Source organism: Neofelis nebulosa, chromosome 7, assembly GCF_028018385.1.
Source record: "Neofelis nebulosa isolate mNeoNeb1 chromosome 7, mNeoNeb1.pri, whole genome shotgun sequence".
Lineage (NCBI taxonomy): Eukaryota > Metazoa > Chordata > Mammalia > Carnivora > Felidae > Neofelis > Neofelis nebulosa.
The window spans coordinates 144,156,360-144,174,259 of record NC_080788.1 but is presented as its reverse complement, the minus strand read 5'-3'; the positions used below and the strand labels follow the sequence as shown (position 1 = coordinate 144,174,259).

The window sequence follows — 17,900 nt, the reverse complement described above, 5'->3', positions numbered from 1 at the left end:
CCTCCTTCCTCCTCATTCTCATCTGCATAAGGTAACTGACCAATTCATGAATTCACTAATATTAACTCTTAAAACGCCGTGATTCACAAACACCCAAGGATAAGAGCAATGAATATTCTATATCTGCCTGTAGGGTCATCTGCCACATTGATATATCTATTTCGTGAATGATCATCAAAGTTCCATATGCGGACTAATACTTATCACGCAGCAGATAAACCCCATATTTATCATGCATGATGGCTGGCATTTCTTATTGTATTTCACACTTTTAGTAATACAGTGAGTACCTGAAAATAAATTCTCAAAGACATGAACTTTAACTCTTACTCACGTTGGCCTCTATGCTCATTAGACAAGGCACCCACAGAGCTCGTGACCATGAAAGATGCTTCAACCCAACTTCACGCATGTACCTATTCTGAGGAGTACAGAGCAAAGAAGATGATAAAGGAAATTGAGGACTTCTCTAAACGGTCCTGGTTTCCTCATTTCGTTTACTCATTCATAAAGGTATTTCTTACTTTTCCTAATTTATACACATATAACAAACATAAATATAAATGTAATGTTATGATCCTTAGAAAAAGGGGTAACACCCTTGATCCGTTTATCTCTTAACCTCTATCCGTTTCTTCAGTTTACATTAATAGTAGTTCCTGCCTCACTACATATATATCCATGGTTGATAAGACTTCTATGGTTTTATTTAGTTATAGATTTATTTATTGGTTCTATCATTGATCCATTCATTTATATTAATAATACAGAAATTCACGGATCCGTGATTACTAGAGCAATAACCTTGTATATTCCTAACATCAATCGTGTTGGACCTCAGACTTCCAGACACGTAGCAGTCATCGTATATGACTCATACGCCACCAGCTGTCATCATCGGTCCACGCTTGGATCCCTTCTTCTTTATTCGCATATACATTTTTTAAAAATTAACTCATCAGTTCACTACAGTAATTAAGTAACTAACTATGAATCACAAAAGCCCAAGGACAAGGGCCTTCGGTATCCCTATCATTTTTCTTTAGAATCATTGCCTCGTTAAAATGCCTCCCATTATTCATCCTCATTGTTGTACAAGTAGATTAACCAACATCATGTTTCATAAACTTCCAATTTCATGACTGGGTCATGACTGGTCTTTTCTCTTATATTGAATACTTGTTTTTAAATATTACAGAGAATCCCCTAAAGAAACCACCCAAAGTGAGATGAAAACATTGACTATTACTCACGTTGGTTTCCATGTTCCTACAGGCATACTATTTAAACCACCTTGGCTGTGTCCATTCTAAAAAGTAGAAACCAGAGTAGATAATAACATGATTGATACATTTTCTCTATTGATCCTTGTGTCTACAGTTCATTACCCGGTAATTAAGCTGTATATTAATTTGGGGTAATATGCATTTTACTTTTTATCGAGAAAAACATTGAGCTTTCCATTAACCCAGAACAAGAATATTGGCCATTGTTTATATTATCTATAACATTGTTATCTAGAGGTAACACCTTGAACTATTTCTCTGATTCTTGCCTTACGACATTTTTCATAACTGTACAATGCTTCACCCCTTCATCTTCTTTTATATATATTTGTATATTGATCTTTTTGTTGATTCACTTACTACAATAGAATCAAAATTCATGAACATAAGGACCCCCAAACGAGATCTTTGTGAAATCCTAAAATTGTCTATAGGATCATTTCCAACAGAGATAATCAACTAGATTTCGTTTTACGCTGGACCTCAGAGTTCCAGACACGTAATCATCAACCGTGAGTCATACGCCACCAGCCATCATCATTGGTCCACCCTTGGCCTTTTTTTCCATTTTGATCTACCTTTGTTTATTAATTAATTCATCAAATAACAAATAATAAAATAAATACCTATAAGTAAAAAAAAGAAAAAAAAACCCCTAGACTACAGGCCTTGAATAGTCCTACATCTGTCCATACAATCATTTACTATATCAATATATGTTCTTGATTAATCACCCTCAAAGTTTCATATGGGGATTAATCAATATAATGCAATGCAATATCAATTCCATATTTATCAATGGACCATGGGTGGCTTTCTTTTATTATATTTCATAACTTTCAAATACAAAGTATATACCCATAAAAACTCACATTTCTATACACCAAAGACACAGAGACAAGCAGACGCCTTGTGACCATGGAAGAATCCTTAAATTAGCTCCAGGGCATCCACTCTGAGAAGTGCAAAACACAGAAGGTGATATAAAAAACAAACAAACAAACAAAAAAACCTTAACCTTATTTTCTTTGGCTTTGCATTCCACGTTTCATTTACTCAACCACTGAGGTATTTCTCAACTTACATATTTTACAATCCTTTCCTTATTCATGCTTATTTGTATTTGATTATTGATTCTTTCACTTCTCTATACTAAAAGAATTAAAAATCCACGAATACAAGGAACAAGAACATGATCCTTGTCTGTTACTAACACCTGTCAATATGGTCCCTTGCAACAGAGAAAAGAGACTAGATTTCTTATTTTGTTGGACCTCAGAGTTCCCGACACGTAGTATTCATCATCCATGACTCCTACGCCACCAGTGGTCATCATTGGTCCAGAACTGGCCCTCTTTTTCTTCACTCACTTCTACATTTATCAGTGATTATCAATAAATCAATAACTATAAAGTATCTATGAATCAAAAACACTTGAAAATAAGACCCCCAAGTATCCCTAACATCTGTCCATAGAATCACTGCCACCTCCTTGAATATATATTTTATCAATCATCTACCCTGTTGCGAACACTGGTTAATCAATATAATGTCTCGTGTCAATTTCATATTTATCATGAGGCTGGCCTTTTTTATATATTTAAATATTTTTAATATTACAGTCAACATGCTAAACAAATCAGCAAAAATAAGATAAGAACTTTGTACTCACACTGGTCTCCATCTCCTACATACAGAGCCTGTAACCGTGGCAGATGGCTTTTATCACCTTGGTGTGCCCACTCTGAGAAGTACGAAGCAGACAGAACAGAAAAACAAACCAAAAAAAAAAAAACAACTGAGACACAATCTCTACACCTCTCTATGTAATCCTTGCATTTAACCTCTTCTTTAGTGAGTAATTTAGGTATTAATTATTTGGTGGTAATATGTATTAATATTTCTCTTAAGAAAGTGAATATCGGGGGTGCCTGGGTGGCTCAGTCAGTTGGGCGGCCGACTTCGGCTCGGGTCATGATCTCACACTCGTGAGTTCAAGCTCCGCGTGGGCTCTGACGGCTCAGAGCCTGGAGCCTGCTCCGGATTCTGTGTCTCCCTGTCTCTCTGCCCCTCCCCCACTCACACTCGGTCTCTCAAAAATAAATAAACATTTAAAAAAAAAAAAAAACGGCGAACGTCAAATTTGCCACTGAGCCAGAACAGGAACAATGATGGTTACTTGTACTTCCTGTATAATCGTTAGCCGAAGAAGTAACACCTTTGAACCACGTCTTCTTAAGCAGCTCAGTGTTTTCAACATATATTAATAGATTCTCTTACTTCGTGACACATTTTCATAATTCGCCAGTGTTTTACTTGTTCGTATTTATTTCTATTTGTTTATTGGCTAGTTATAATTTTAATATAGCCCATAATAATAACAGAACCAGAATCCGTGTGCACAGAGGCCAAGAACATGATCCTTGTATATTCTTTTTTTTAATTTTTTTTTCAACGTTTTTTATTTATTTTTGGGACAGAGAGAGACAGAGCATGAACGGGGGAGGGGCAGAGAGAGAGGGAGACACAGAATCGGAAACAGGCTCCAGGCTCCGAGCCATCGGCCCAGAGCCCGACGCGGGGCTCGAACTCACGGACCGCGAGATCGTGACCTGGCTGAAGTCGGACGCTCAACCGACTGCGCCACCCAGGCGCCCCAGATCCTTGTATATTCTTAACATCTGCCTATAGGATCATCTCCGAAAGAGGCAGTAGACTAGGTTTCCCTGTGCGTTGGACCCCAGAGTTCCAGACACGTATCATTCATCATGCGTGATTCATACGGCACCAGCCTTGTCATTCGGTCCAAGCTTGGGCCTCTTTTTCTTCATTGCCGTCAATATTTATTAACTAATTTACCAATTCCCTGGTGATAATAAAACAGATACCTATGAATTAAAAAAATAAATAAAAAGAACTAAATGTCCCTTCCATCCGCCCTATACAATCAAATGTCCTTCCATCCGCCTATACAATCACTTACCACATCAGTATATTTCTTATATTAATTATCTTCAATGTGTCATACACGGTTTATCAACACAATGTCTCATATAATAGCATATATATACCCAATATCATGGGGCCTCAGTTGGCTTTCTCTGCTCATACAAAATACATCTTATTAAGGCACTTTTTAAAAAGTAACCATTCAGGGGCGCCTGGGTGGCGCAGTCGGTTAAGCGTCCGACTTCAGCCAGGTCACGATCTCGCGGTCCGTGAGTTCGAGCCCCGCGTCGGGCTCCGGGCTGACGGCTCGGAGCCTGGAGCCTGTTTCCGATTCTGTGTCTCCCTCTCTCTCTGCCCCTCCCCCGTTCATGCTCTGTCTCTCTCTGTCCCAAAAATAAATAAAAAACGTTGAAAAAAAAAAATTAAAAAAAAATAAAAAACAAAAAATAAAAAGTAACCATTCAAACTAAAACCCCTGTAACCATTACTCACATTAGTGTCTGTGTTCCTGACAATGGAGGCAACCACAGAGAATCAGCTTAACTGCATCCATTCTGAGGAGTACAAAGCAGGAGAAATGATTTTAAAAATTGAGACAGTCTCTCCATTCAGCCTTGTTTCACACTTCATTCACTCATTCATTTGATTATTATTTTTTCATAATATTTACACATTCTCCCCTTAACAAAATGAACAACCTCACCCATGAGACTGGTCTGTAACAACAAAAGTGACCGTGATTAATCAGTGCCTGTATGATCCCTGCACGGAGATAACCCAGTTGGTCCATTAATTCTTAATGGACTTCTGTGATTTCAATTCATATTAATAGTATTTCTTGCCTCACCACATTTTTTTTTTGGAGTTTAACAATGCTTCTTCTTTTTATATTTACTGATTTATATATTTCTTTATGGTTCTATCATTGATCCATTTATAGATATGAAATCAAAACTATGTATATGTAGGAAAAGAAATCCTGTGTACTCCTTACATCTGTCCACGGAATTATTTCCAACAGAAGGAACACACTATATTTCTTATTGGTTGGACCTCAGAGTTTCAGACACGTAATATTCATCATCCGTGATTCATACGCCACCAGTGGTCATCATTGGTCCAGAACTGGCCCTCTTCTTCTCCACTCGTTTCCACATTTGCTTATTGATTAATTCCTCATTTCTTTAATAATTAAGTAAATAACTCTGAATCGCAAAACCTTAAGAATAATAGTCTTAAGTATCTGTAATATCTACCTACAGGATCATTTACCACATTGATGATATCTCTCATTAATCATTCTAAATTTTGCCATCGTCAACACACTGCTCGTGGCAATGCCATATTTACACTAGTCCACGGTTGGCCTTCTTGGATCTTTAAAAGCCTCTCAGACCAAGACCAAGACTTTGACGATACTCACACTGGTCTCTATGCTCCTAGGCAACAAACAGCTCATGACCATGGAGATGCTTCAACTGGCCTGGCACATCCATTCTAAGAGTACAAAAACAGATGATAAAAAGACTGAAATATTCTCTCCATCCATTATCCTTATATGCCTCCTTGCATTTAACTTGTCATTTAGATATGTATTAAACTGTGATGCTCTCTTTCTTGAGATAACGAACAACGTTGAACAAGGCCCTGACCAAACAAGAAAATGGGCTATTATTTACACCGTGCATATATTAACCTTAGCCAAAGAGATAATACCTTTAGGACATTTATTTGTTAATGGAATTCAGTGTTTTCAATATATAAATATTATTTCTGATGTTGCCATATATTTTCATAACTAGACAAGGCTTCACTTTCTTGCTTTATTTATAGACTCGTTTGATTCTTTTTGTTGATCCCTTCACAGTAATAGAATCAAATTCCATGAACACACAAAGAACAAGAACCTTAAATATTCTTAACATCTGCCCATTGGATCATTTTCAATAGAAGGTATAGACCAGATTTCGTGTCGTGCTGGACCTCAGAGTTCCAGTTACATAGTACCCATCATCCAGGACTCATACTCCACCAATCATCATCATTGGTCCAGGATTGGCCTTCACTATGTTCAGTCATATGTACATGTCTAAATGATTAATTCATCAATTCCCTAGTAATAATAAAATGCCTAAAGGTCATGTAAACTTGAGACAAGATCCTTGAATATCTCTAACATTTCTGTATAGAATTGCATCCCCCCGACCTCCCTGATATATATCTTTCACTAGTTGTCCACAATGTTTCCTGTATAGATTAATATGATACATCATATTAACCCCATTTTACTATTTCACTGTGACTAAACTATGCCTCTGTAAATAAAGGGAGTTTTAAATCAACTGTGACTCAAAATTCAAATTGAATAATACGTTTTCCATTCATTAATTGAATAATTAACTGTGAAAATGAATAAAATCGTTTTGCTTTCTTCTCCTTAATTGACCACAGATGTGCTGAACTGGCCCACACATGACCTTCATTCATTTTATTAGTATATGTAGCCATTTATTCCCTTTCAATAACGGAGTTAACACCCATGACAAACCACCAAACCAAAAGCAATTACCTTGACTGTTACTTACATGTTTCTATACTCCATAATCGATTCATCGTTCATCCATTCTGTAGAGTATAAAGCAAATATGAAAATAAAAAGGTTCAATTATGTAGATGATAGGTGGACCGATAGATACAGAACAGTCTAGATCCCAATATTTTAATTGAGTTCAAGTCAACAATAAATGATTAGAAATAAACCTTAGTGCTCATTATGTATTAAAACTCTGAATAGCATATTCATTGCTTGATTGATTCAAGCATTAAATTTAACTGATATAATGAATGCCTTGGAAACCAACACCAGTTAAAAATAATAAGAACCACGACAACCACTCCTATCTGTTTCTACGCCCCCTACTCAGCTAGGCAAGAGCTAGATCTTTCTTCTAAATGAATCTTGCTTGGAAAGAACTATATTAATCTGAATCCTAGATTCAGGCACATTCTCAGCAATTGCCCACGCTTGTTCCACCTTTCTATAGGTATGTATTAACATAGTCACATATGGAGTCACTTATCTTGTGCTGTTTTAAAGAAATTGCACCAAGCCACGAAAAGAAAATCAATCTAAGCATATTCGCCATTCCCAAAACTTAAGAGCATAAGTCTTATTTTCTTTATCTGGAGAGCAGTTTGGTAGAACTGGATTAATCACTCTCCTTGTTCCAGAACGCATGCTCCTCATGGTCCATGCTTTGTCTTCTTTCAACTAATTGATGAATATATTTACTTGTTCTTTTATTCATTTTTAATAATATCATTAATATTTGTGAATCCACAGAAACAAGACAATATTAAGGCTCCTTAGGCACAGAAAAAAGATCAGATGATTTTTTCCTGTTTTTTTTTTTTTCCAACATTTTTTATTTATTTTTGGGACAGAGAGAGACAGAGCATGAACGGGGGAGGGGCAGAGAGAGAGAGGGAGACACAGAATCGGAAACAGGCTCCAGGCTCTGAGCCCCATCAGCCCAGAGCCCGACGCGGGGCTTGAACTCACGGACCGCGAGATCGTGACCTGAGGTGAAGTCGGACGCTTAACCGACTGCGCCACCCAGGCGCCCCTCCTGTTTTTTTTTTTTTAAATTAAAAACATAGTGAAGATCGTTGGATTAATTGTAACTGGCCATGTGACACATTCTCAACAAAAGTCCATGTGTAAGCCCTCTTTCAATTACGTATTTACTTGATAATTAATTTTAAGTAAATGTTTTGCTCTTCTCTTAGTAAAACAAAAAACAACAAGCCAACCCAGCAAAACAACATGGGTTCTTACATCCATTTATCTAAATTCTCTTTACCCAAAAGGGTCAGCTTTAATCCGTTTATTTTACTGGAACGCAGTGCTTCAGAAATTTATTAACATTGATTTTTATATTATATATATTACATTACATACTCTCATATTTGGACCAGAAATAACCCATTTTGTCTTTATTCATTTATTTGTTTCTTGATTTATTCATGCATTGATTTACTGAAAATACAATACTTAAAAGCCCAAGAGCAAACTCCTGAGTATTTTTAACTCCTAGAATAAACTCATTTCCCATAGAGACCAAAGAGAGGAATCTTCTTGTAATGGACCTCAGAGTTATAGGGTTTAATCAAAATCCTTGATTTCAGACACCCCAGGGTACTCATCATTGATCCATTTTTTTCTTCATTTATACCTTCGTTTATTGATCCATTCATTGATCCATCAACATTGATTCATCAACAGTAATAAAATCAATGTCCATGACTTTAAAAAAAAAAACCCAAAAAACAAGAACAAGATCCTTGGATATGACGAAGGTCTATTTACAGACTCTTCCCATAAACTAAAAATATCCTTAGTAGTGGCCCTCAGTGAGGTATGTATGGATCAATTAACATCCTTGCGTCTTATTCCAACCGTCTGCCATCTTTGTGTATACTCCTTCACCAAGGAGCTACCCAATAGCACTTTGCATCAGAATACGAATGTGTGCTATATTGCATTCTCTAATATGGTCATTATAAGCCACACGTAGCTACTGAGTACTTGAAATGGGGCTAGTGCAACTGAAGAGCTGAACTTAAAATTCACTGGACTTTAATTATTTTAGATTTAAATAGCCACATGTGGCTCGGGACAACCACGTTCAACAGTGCAGTCTTAGATTTTAGTGCTGGATACAAGTTGAAGCCAGATGCAGTGCAAAAATAAGATGGATTATGAATTTACTTTGAAAATGAATAAAATGTCTCCTGTCTTATTTTTAACCCCAATTGTACTGAATCAGATTAATCATAATCTTCGCTTCGTAGCACATTCATATCACTGATTTCTCTATGACTTCATTTAAATAATTCAGTGAACACTAATGAAAAATTCACCCCAATTGACAAGATCCTTTGCCTCTTCTTTACTTTAGTCATTAGGTTCCTTACCCAGAAAGATAACAGCCAAGATCTTCATCAGTAGAGACTGGTTAAATCAGCCATGGTCTCCATTCTGGAGTCAAGTGTCAATATTCGAAAGAATGAACAGTCCAGATTTAGATTGATTTAAAGGACAACAGTTGTGTGGTACAAAATTAATCAGGAAGCTGATTCACTTCTCACTGTCATCACTGATCCAAGAACATCACTCCTTTTTAATTTGCTGATTTAACTATAAATTTTAAATAATACAATGAACACTGTTGAGTTCATCACATAAAAATACAAACTATTGCACATATCTGTCTACACACCCCTTATCCATATAGGCAAGAGCCTAGACAATCCTTTTTTTGAAGAACTCAATTTGTGTAGAAATAGATGACATTAAATTTCTCATGACTCATGGCATATTGTCACCAAGATCTATGCTTTCACCCTACTCATGTTAATTCAATTGTTCATTGTTCTATTTATTCATTTATGGAATGCCTTGTGGAATAGTTGATCATACATTCAAGTATACTAACACACACACCTATACACACACACACACACACACACACACACACACACACACACAAACAAAATGGTAAATCCATGAACAACCCAGAATAGAAATGCTCTTCATGTACAAGTGTCTACACGCCCATAACCAAGTTAGGAAGAGAGGATCAGAAGTACAGATAAGGATTATTTTTGCTTCTTACTGGGCCACATTTTGACCCCTTTTAAAAACTGTGGTTAGCATTTAATCTACTCAAATGTAGCAATTCATCAATATCTGGAAATTAACTAATATTTGACAGGAAACTTGAACAGCATTGTTTTGTCTCCACGTGTCTACTACATTAGCCACAGAACTTTAAACGTGAGATCGTTTTCCTTGTTTTTAATAAAACTCAATGAACAGAGGTACATTAATAATAACTCTGTTCATAAGGCACATTCTAATATGAACTATGCTCATTCTTTTTCCAATTAAACATTTAATGAATTATTTATATATGCAATTTTTCCTTTTCTAAATACAAACAACCAACCAGCAAGCAACCACCTAAATCAAACAAAGATGCTGAATCTTACATGCATCTGTCTACCCACTCCTTCCAAAAAAGGGGGCAACAGCCCTTACAAATAGATTTCACTGGAATTCAATGCCTCAGAAACGTGTAATAATCCCAGTTTCATTACCTACTCTCATAATTGGCCTATACCCAGGTTTCTTTATATTTACTCATTTATATATTTCTTCGTGTATTCACTCATGATTTACTTACAAGAATTCAAGCTATTCCCATAAAGTGTGTATACCCATGATCAAGGTATTTGAACATTCAGAAATTCTGCTCTAAGCTCATTTCCATAGAGGAAAATATGAGGCCACTTTTAAATAACGGACCTCAGAGTCACAGATGGCTTTAATCAAAGTTTTTGATTCAGACACCCTCCAATCTCATCATTGGTCCAGACTTGGCACTCTTTTTCTTCATTCATTTCTATCTTCATTTTCCCAGGAATTACCAACTCCTGGAACAAGATACTTGATAGTACTATGATCAGTCTCTAGACCAATTTCCCACAGAGCTTTTAGCCTAGATCTTAGTGTGAACCTTGCTTTGTATCAATACCATCATTAAAAATGCCCCAGGATTGGGCCATGTTTTAATTTGTCCAACTTTAAGCGCTGTGTAATTAACAACAAAAAACCACAATGGTTTTTCTAGAGCACACACAATATGCTCCACCTTCTGAGAGCTTCCTTCTTCTAAACAGTTAATATAGCCTGGATCTCTCTCAAAAAGGTAACGCTTAAATCAACTGTGTTTAGAAACAATACGGAATAGCAAACAGTTCCAAAAATCAAGTACATGCCTTCCATCTTTAAAAACAAAAAATGCATCTCAGTTGTGCTGAAATGGGTTACTTCTACTCCTTGGCCCGGAACACATTCCCACCATTGGTCCTTACTTGGTGTTCTCAGATTTTATTTTCATGTATATAGCCTTTTGTTCTATTCAACTACCTTAGTGACCACACATGAACAAACCATACAAACCAAGCACAAACTTTGATTGTTATTTGCCCCTTACCCACAGAGGTAACAGTCAAGAGCTTCTTCATTGGACAATGGCTGAATCCAATGTGGAGTATTCGTTCAGGAGGATAAGATAGATTTTTTTAAAGAATAAAAAGTATACATTTAGATTTTTAAATAGAAATTGGTTCTGCATTAGTAGATTAATCATAAATATTGGTTTGTGCCACATTTTCATCAATACAACAGGATCATCCTTTGCCCCTACTGACTTATTCAATTTTTAGTACGAATTAATACACCGAAGACCTTTTATAATCTTCTGCCCAACACTAAAAGAACTATAACTATTATGGATATCTGTCTATATGACCTACCAAATAGTAAAAAGTCCACAGAGTCATTCGGTGAGAAAGCGTTAGCAAAATGGGTTGAATTTAAATTCCTCTTTCATGCAACGATCTGACCAATGAGCCGTACTGTACTTTAATTCTTGTGTTTTTCGATTAATCTACGTACTCACTTCTTACACAACTCTGAGGATAATTTAATTAGATCCTCTTTTTTTTCCTGCAAAGAACACAAAGTGGTAGAGCCATCAACCACCCAAAACTAAATACTACTACATACAACTTTCTATCTCAGCACTGTCTGCACTTGTAGAACTTGCTGCAGTGATGGAAACATTCTCTATTAACACTACTCAGTGTGGTAGCCACTGGCCACACAGGGCTTGCAATGTGACTAGCGTTGCTGAGGAACTGAGTTTTTATTTTTCATTCATTTGGATGTAAGTGTTAACAGCAAGATGTACTTCAGAGAGTGGCTTTATATGATCCTTCCCCCAAAGAAGGAGGGGCCCGTGGACTTGAAGAGGGTAAAACAGAGTCAGTCGTGCTCCTTTATACATTATATATGCTCCTCACTGACCTATGATTTATGTCCTTTTAGATAATAGGTGGTGATGTAAAATCATTCTTTTACTCACTACTAATAATGGCACCGATAATGGTGAGCCCTAAGGATACTTCCCAAGAAGGCTGAGTGATACTAAATGTATCCATTGGCTTTTCACTCACAGAAATCGTCAACAAAACACATTTACTTTTTTTTTAATAAAAGTCAATGAACACAATTACTACATTCACCTTCTTGGTGTTCATGCTTAGACCTTTTCTAAGTTTCAACAGTTATTTAATAATGTCTTTTATTTTTTATTATCGATTGTATTAAATTATTGCTTATGAAAACTAATTTTACACTAATGGGTTTATCATGATTTGCTCTATTACAGTGGAATACATGTATTATATTACGTATTGCTGATTGCTATGTAATCATATGAGTTTTTTGTCCCTTTTTAAAATGAGATAGGCCACCAACTCACTGCCACTTCAGAACAACAACACTGATGTCCGCAAATATCTATCTATACGTTCCCAAAGGAGGAGCAGCCTTATACCATTTTATTTTAACTCCAAATTCCAAAAAGCTATATTAACAGTAATCCTTGGTTCCTTAGCTCCTCTCATAATTAAATAAGGTACAACCCACCTCTTCACTTATACTTTACTCATTCGTGCGTCGATTAACTTATAATGATACAATCCCTATTTGTGAACAACAACAACAAAAATCAAGAACACGGTTCTTGACTATTTCTAACTTCCTCTATAAGCACATTTCCCATAGATGCAATGGACCTCAGAGTTGCAGACCGGGTTTAATCAAAACTTGTATTCAGATGCCCCACGCACACTCATCGTTGATCCAGACTTGGCATTCTGTGCCTTCACTTAATACATTGTTCTTGACTTATTATTCCTTGACTCATTAATAATATGGTCAACGTGCAAGAGTTAGGAAAAGAAGACCAACATCCCTGAAGAGATGAAGTCCATGAAAGTTGACTTCCTACAGAGCTACAGGACTAGTTCTCCTTGTGTCATGCACCACAGCATTGCCAATATGAATCAATCCAACTCCTGGCATCATCCTAACTCCATGAGTCATTGGTCCCTGCTGGGGCCTCTTTCATTTAACACCCATGCTTCAAAGATGGTGCAGTGAACTGCCATTCTGTACCACAACTAAGGAAAAGGCAACATTTTCCATTTTCCTATGGTTCCCCGCCCTTGCCGGGTCCACAGTCTATAATAATATCAACCAGTGGAGAAGTGTTTGAATCCACCGTGGAACAAAAATGAAATGGAATATTAAAATGTTTTGAAAACTGCTAACATGCCTTTCATCCTTCGTCCTAATGAATTCAGCAATGGCTGGAATGGATTAATCGTAATTCTGAATTCATAAACACCTTTTCGTCTTCGGTCAATGCAAGCTCACCTTTGAATTATCCATGTATATGGCCACTTAACTCTTTCCAAACATCTCAATGAATACCCATGACTAAGCCCCGCAAGCAATACATGAACACTGATTATTGCTTACACTTATCTCTTCTGTCTTTCCCAAAGAGGTAAAAGGCAAGATCTTCACCATGAGATAATAATCAAATCTGGTAGAGTGTGTTCATTCTGAGGAGTAAAAAGCAAACTTTAAAAAGAATCAGTCTACATTTAACTATCCTAAATGATCAAAAATCCAGTAACCATAAACCTGAGTTTGCCTACTTTCCTAAACATTGGAAAGACAGAGCTCTACTTAATATTTACTAATTTGTGGAATTTTTTATTTTATTTTATTTTATTTATTTTTTTGGGGGGGGGACAGAGAGAGACAGAGCATGAACGGGGGAGGGGCAGAGAGAGAGGGAGACACAGAATCGGAAACAGGCTCCAGGCTCCGAGCCATCGGCCCAGAGCCTGACGCGGGGCTCGAACTCACGGACCGCGAGATCGTGACCTGGCTGAAGTCGGACGCTTAACCGACTGCGCCACCCAGGCGCCCCATGGAATTTTTTTTTATTTTAAATAATACAATGACCACCACTGAACCTAGCAGTAAACAGAAAAAAAAATTATCGGGAATATCTGTCTGTACTTGCCACCCATGTAGGTAAGAGCCAAGATCATCTTTTTTGTTGAAATTTATAAATAATCCAGTGAAGAAATGGGCAGAACACACGAGCAGACACGTCTCTAAAGAAGACACCCAGATGGCCAACAGGCACATGCAAACATGCTCAATGTCACTCCTCATCATGGAAATACAAATCAAAACCACACTGAGGTATCACCTCATGCCAGTCAGAGTGGCTACAATGAACAAATCAGGAGACCATAGATGCTGGAGAGGATGTGGAGAAACGGGAACCCTCTTGCACTGTTGGGTGGGAATGCAAACTGGGGCAGCCGTTCTGGAAAACAGTGTGGAGGTTCCTCAAAAAATTAAAAATAGATCTACCTTATGACTCAGCAATAGCACTGCTAGGAATTTACCCTAGGGATACAGGAGTGCTGATGCATAGGGGCACTTGTACCCCAATGTTTATAGCAGCACTCTCAACAATAGCCAAATGATGGAAAGAGCCTAAATGGCCATCAACTGATGAATGGATAAACAAGATGTGGTTGATATACACAATGGAATACTACTCGGCAATGAGAAAGAATGAAATCTGGCCTTTGTCGCAACGTGGATGGAACTGGAGAGTGTGATGCTAAGTGAAATAAGTCATACAGAGAAAGACAGATACCATATGTTTTCACTCTTATGTGGATCCTGAGAAACTTAACAGAAGACCATGGGGGTGGGGAAGGAAAAAAAAAAGTTAGAGAGGGAGGGAGCCAAACCATAAGAGACTCTTCAAAACTGAGAACAAACTGAGGGTTGATGGGGGGGGTGGGAGGGAGGGGTGGGTGGGTGATGGGTATTGAGGAGGGCACCTTTTGGGATGAGCACTGGGTGTTGTATGGAAACCAATTTGACAATAAATTGCATATTTAAAAACTTTATTCCAGAAAAAAAAAAAGAAAGAAATTTATTTGTGCAGCACTGGATACCTGGGAGATTCCATTCAGGGCACAATCTCACCAGTGATCCAAATCTGACCCTACTTAATATATTTATTAATTCACTCACTAATTATTCTATTTAATTACTCACGGGATAGTAAGATCATCCCTTCATTTTTCTAAAAGAATCCCCAAAATTAAACAACCATCAAAACAGAAGCAAAATGCTCACTATTTACAAATGTCTACATGCACCAGCAGAAAGGCTTAGAACTCTTTTCCTTCCTATGGATATGAGTTGGGTAAAACATGATACATCATGACCTTTAAATTCAACTACATGCTTTCCTTTAATGTATTGTTGGCTGACTTAAAAAAAAACACTGAGATATAAATGCATATGCATTTGTTCACTTATAATTATACTTCAATATGTGTCAGCCCACCCACACTGGAGAAGTACCTTGAATAATATTTACATTTGTCCTTACGTCATTACCCAGAAGAATACCGAACTGATTCTTTAGTGTTTGTTTGCTTACACAAAACTGCCTAAGAAGACTGCATTAATCATGAGTGTGGCCGTATGAAACAGTAACGCCATGCTCTCTCTCTCTCAATTAGATAGTTTACTCAATCAACTATTTATGTAAATGTATTTTCCTCTCCTTCATAGAATGATCAATTGGCAATGTGCCTCAACACAGAACCAACCATTGACTCTTAGGCACAGTTGACCATATGCCCCTCACCAAAGTGATAAAAGCCTTAACTGCTAATTTATTAGGGCTAAGAATCTCAAAATTGTTGGAATAATGATCCCTGTTTCATTGTATGCCCTAAAAGTAGTGCATGCATATCCTTCTTATTCTTTATTCATTGATGTATTTCTTTATTCATGGGCTAATTGTATTATAATAATGCAATTCATACCCCAAACCACAAAAGCCCACGAATGAGATGCTGAAGGCTTTTATTTCCCACGAAGAGAATAATAAGGTGTTCCTTTGTGATGGACCTCAGAGTTGCAGATGGGTTTAATCAAAATTCTTGTTTCAGAAACCCCATGACATTCATCACTGGTCCATGCTAGGAAAATTTTTTGGTTTATTGATTCATTTTCTGATTCACAAATAATAATAACACAATCACAAAATCCCAAAAACAAGATCCGTGGATTTTAGGCTTTTCTCCTGCAGAGCTAATGAACGTAAAGAAAGAAATAATATGAAACTGCTCTGAAAACAAATTAAATAACATTATATTTTCTTCTAAAATTACCTCTGCGGTGCTGATTTAGATTACACATAATTTTGGGTCTATAATATATTCCCATCGTTGATCCATACTTGGGAGTGTTTTATTTATTTGTGTGTGCGTGATGCACAATTATTTGCTTTGAAACTCTTCGAGTGACACCCGTGAGCAACCCATCCAAACAAAGAATGTAAACTCAGGGACTTACTTAAATGATTCTTCATGCTCCTGGTTCACTACCGTAACTCCTCACTAAATGACTGAGTCAGCTATACTATTGTTCACTCTGGGTAAGAAAAAGCAGACTAAGGCTACGTTCAAAAAAATTTTTAATGGCTGTTCATCAGGCAAAGCTAGATACCAATAAACTCTGGCTCCAGCATCCCATTCTTTATTAAACCCGTATGGAATTCTTATAAATAATACAATAAACACTATCACCTAGCCCAAGGTTAAGAGCTATAACGATTACAAATCTCCACCTGTATCAACGCCTATTAAAGAGATGGTTATCTCATAGATTATTGACTGATGCAAACACTTCCCTTTCTCTTAGCTTAAAAACTCCCCAGCAAACTACAGACACTCAAGACACTGGGTCTGAACTGCAGATACTAGTATGTTCCATATAAAAGAGGATTACAGAGTGAGCCTTTCCGTTTTCCCTCAGAATTGTATCGATATTAACAGCGTTTGCTGCACTCTGCTAATCGTTCCATGAGGAGGATTTTAGCGTCTCATGTATTCATTTCTTTCTTTACTCATGCATTGGTTCACTTGAAATAACCTAATCCGTAGCCATGAACCACAAAAGCCTGGGGCAAGCTTATTGAATTTTCCTAACTTCCACTATTAGCTAATTTCTACAGAGAAGATCGACTGGTTCTTTTCCTGTAACGGACCTCAAAGCTACACAGAGGACTTCGTCAAAGGTGTTGATTCAGGTAACTCCTCCGATACTCATCATTGATCTGGGCACAGCTTTTGAGGTCTTCGTTCACTTATACCTTCTTGCAAGGATTCATTCATAGATTCATGAATCCGAATTATACACTCAATACCCTTTAATGACACAAAACTGAGAACAAAAGCCTTCCATACAACCGAGATCTGCTCACCGCCCCCATTCATGGAAAGCGAACGGTCACTCGCTTTTCATAGTGAACCTCTGTTTTGCACACAGGGATTAATCAGGGCGCTCCCTTCATATCAGTCCCTTACTTAGGGACCGGTGACCACCTTCTCCTTTCTCCCTTGACTTGCCCCGACAGGAAAGCTAGTGTCATCAACACCCAGAGACCTGTCATCTTAACCCACAACTGACAAAACTGACATCTGCAATCTTTCGGGGTGCTCCAGCCTCAGAGTTAACAGCTAACATCTTCCTCAGTGAAGGTATGTTTTAGGCAAATGGGACAAGAGCATGAGTTGAGAAGGCAGACTGCTTTGAGAATATGTGAGACGCCCCCCATCACTTCAGCAACG

General features: G+C 37.3%; 1 long non-coding RNA gene and 10 other non-coding genes across 15 annotated transcripts in view; all 11 read right to left on the bottom strand.

Annotated features, from left to right (window-relative positions):
* The window catches only part of LOC131517740 (uncharacterized), a 53,370-nt gene that overhangs the window by 9,050 nt on the left and 26,420 nt on the right, over positions 1–17,900 (bottom strand). For 4 of the 5 annotated variants that reach the window (XR_009264775.1, XR_009264773.1, XR_009264777.1 and 1 more), the window contains exons 6-12: positions 6,821–6,860; positions 5,659–5,732; positions 4,728–4,789; positions 2,959–3,030; positions 2,159–2,241; positions 1,254–1,309; positions 335–421 (exon numbers count right to left, since the gene is read on the bottom strand). This is a non-coding gene — a long non-coding RNA (uncharacterized LOC131517740). Of the gene's footprint in view, positions 1–330; positions 422–1,253; positions 1,310–2,158; positions 2,242–2,958; positions 3,031–4,727; positions 4,790–5,658; positions 5,733–6,820; positions 6,861–17,900 lie in introns of all 5 variants that reach the window. The other variant, XR_009264776.1, reaches the window with a different exon arrangement.
* LOC131518450 (small nucleolar RNA SNORD113/SNORD114 family) lies at positions 831–905 on the bottom strand. The gene has a single exon (XR_009265125.1). It is a non-coding gene; the product is annotated as a small nucleolar RNA SNORD113/SNORD114 family (small nucleolar RNA).
* Positions 1,763–1,834, bottom strand: LOC131518466 (small nucleolar RNA SNORD113/SNORD114 family). Its single transcript, XR_009265141.1, has one exon. It is a non-coding gene; the product is annotated as a small nucleolar RNA SNORD113/SNORD114 family (small nucleolar RNA).
* On the bottom strand, positions 2,555–2,629 carry LOC131518448 (small nucleolar RNA SNORD113/SNORD114 family). Its single transcript, XR_009265124.1, has one exon. It is a non-coding gene; the product is annotated as a small nucleolar RNA SNORD113/SNORD114 family (small nucleolar RNA).
* LOC131518482 (small nucleolar RNA SNORD113/SNORD114 family) lies at positions 4,020–4,094 on the bottom strand. Its single transcript, XR_009265155.1, has one exon. It is a non-coding gene; the product is annotated as a small nucleolar RNA SNORD113/SNORD114 family (small nucleolar RNA).
* LOC131518444 (small nucleolar RNA SNORD113/SNORD114 family) lies at positions 5,283–5,357 on the bottom strand. Its single transcript, XR_009265120.1, has one exon. It is a non-coding gene; the product is annotated as a small nucleolar RNA SNORD113/SNORD114 family (small nucleolar RNA).
* On the bottom strand, positions 6,213–6,287 carry LOC131518465 (small nucleolar RNA SNORD113/SNORD114 family). Its single transcript, XR_009265140.1, has one exon. It is a non-coding gene; the product is annotated as a small nucleolar RNA SNORD113/SNORD114 family (small nucleolar RNA).
* LOC131518486 (small nucleolar RNA SNORD113/SNORD114 family) lies at positions 8,379–8,451 on the bottom strand. The gene has a single exon (XR_009265160.1). It is a non-coding gene; the product is annotated as a small nucleolar RNA SNORD113/SNORD114 family (small nucleolar RNA).
* Positions 10,600–10,673, bottom strand: LOC131518483 (small nucleolar RNA SNORD113/SNORD114 family). Its single transcript, XR_009265156.1, has one exon. It is a non-coding gene; the product is annotated as a small nucleolar RNA SNORD113/SNORD114 family (small nucleolar RNA).
* On the bottom strand, positions 12,939–13,014 carry LOC131518493 (small nucleolar RNA SNORD113/SNORD114 family). The gene has a single exon (XR_009265168.1). It is a non-coding gene; the product is annotated as a small nucleolar RNA SNORD113/SNORD114 family (small nucleolar RNA).
* LOC131518485 (small nucleolar RNA SNORD113/SNORD114 family) lies at positions 16,171–16,245 on the bottom strand. Its single transcript, XR_009265159.1, has one exon. It is a non-coding gene; the product is annotated as a small nucleolar RNA SNORD113/SNORD114 family (small nucleolar RNA).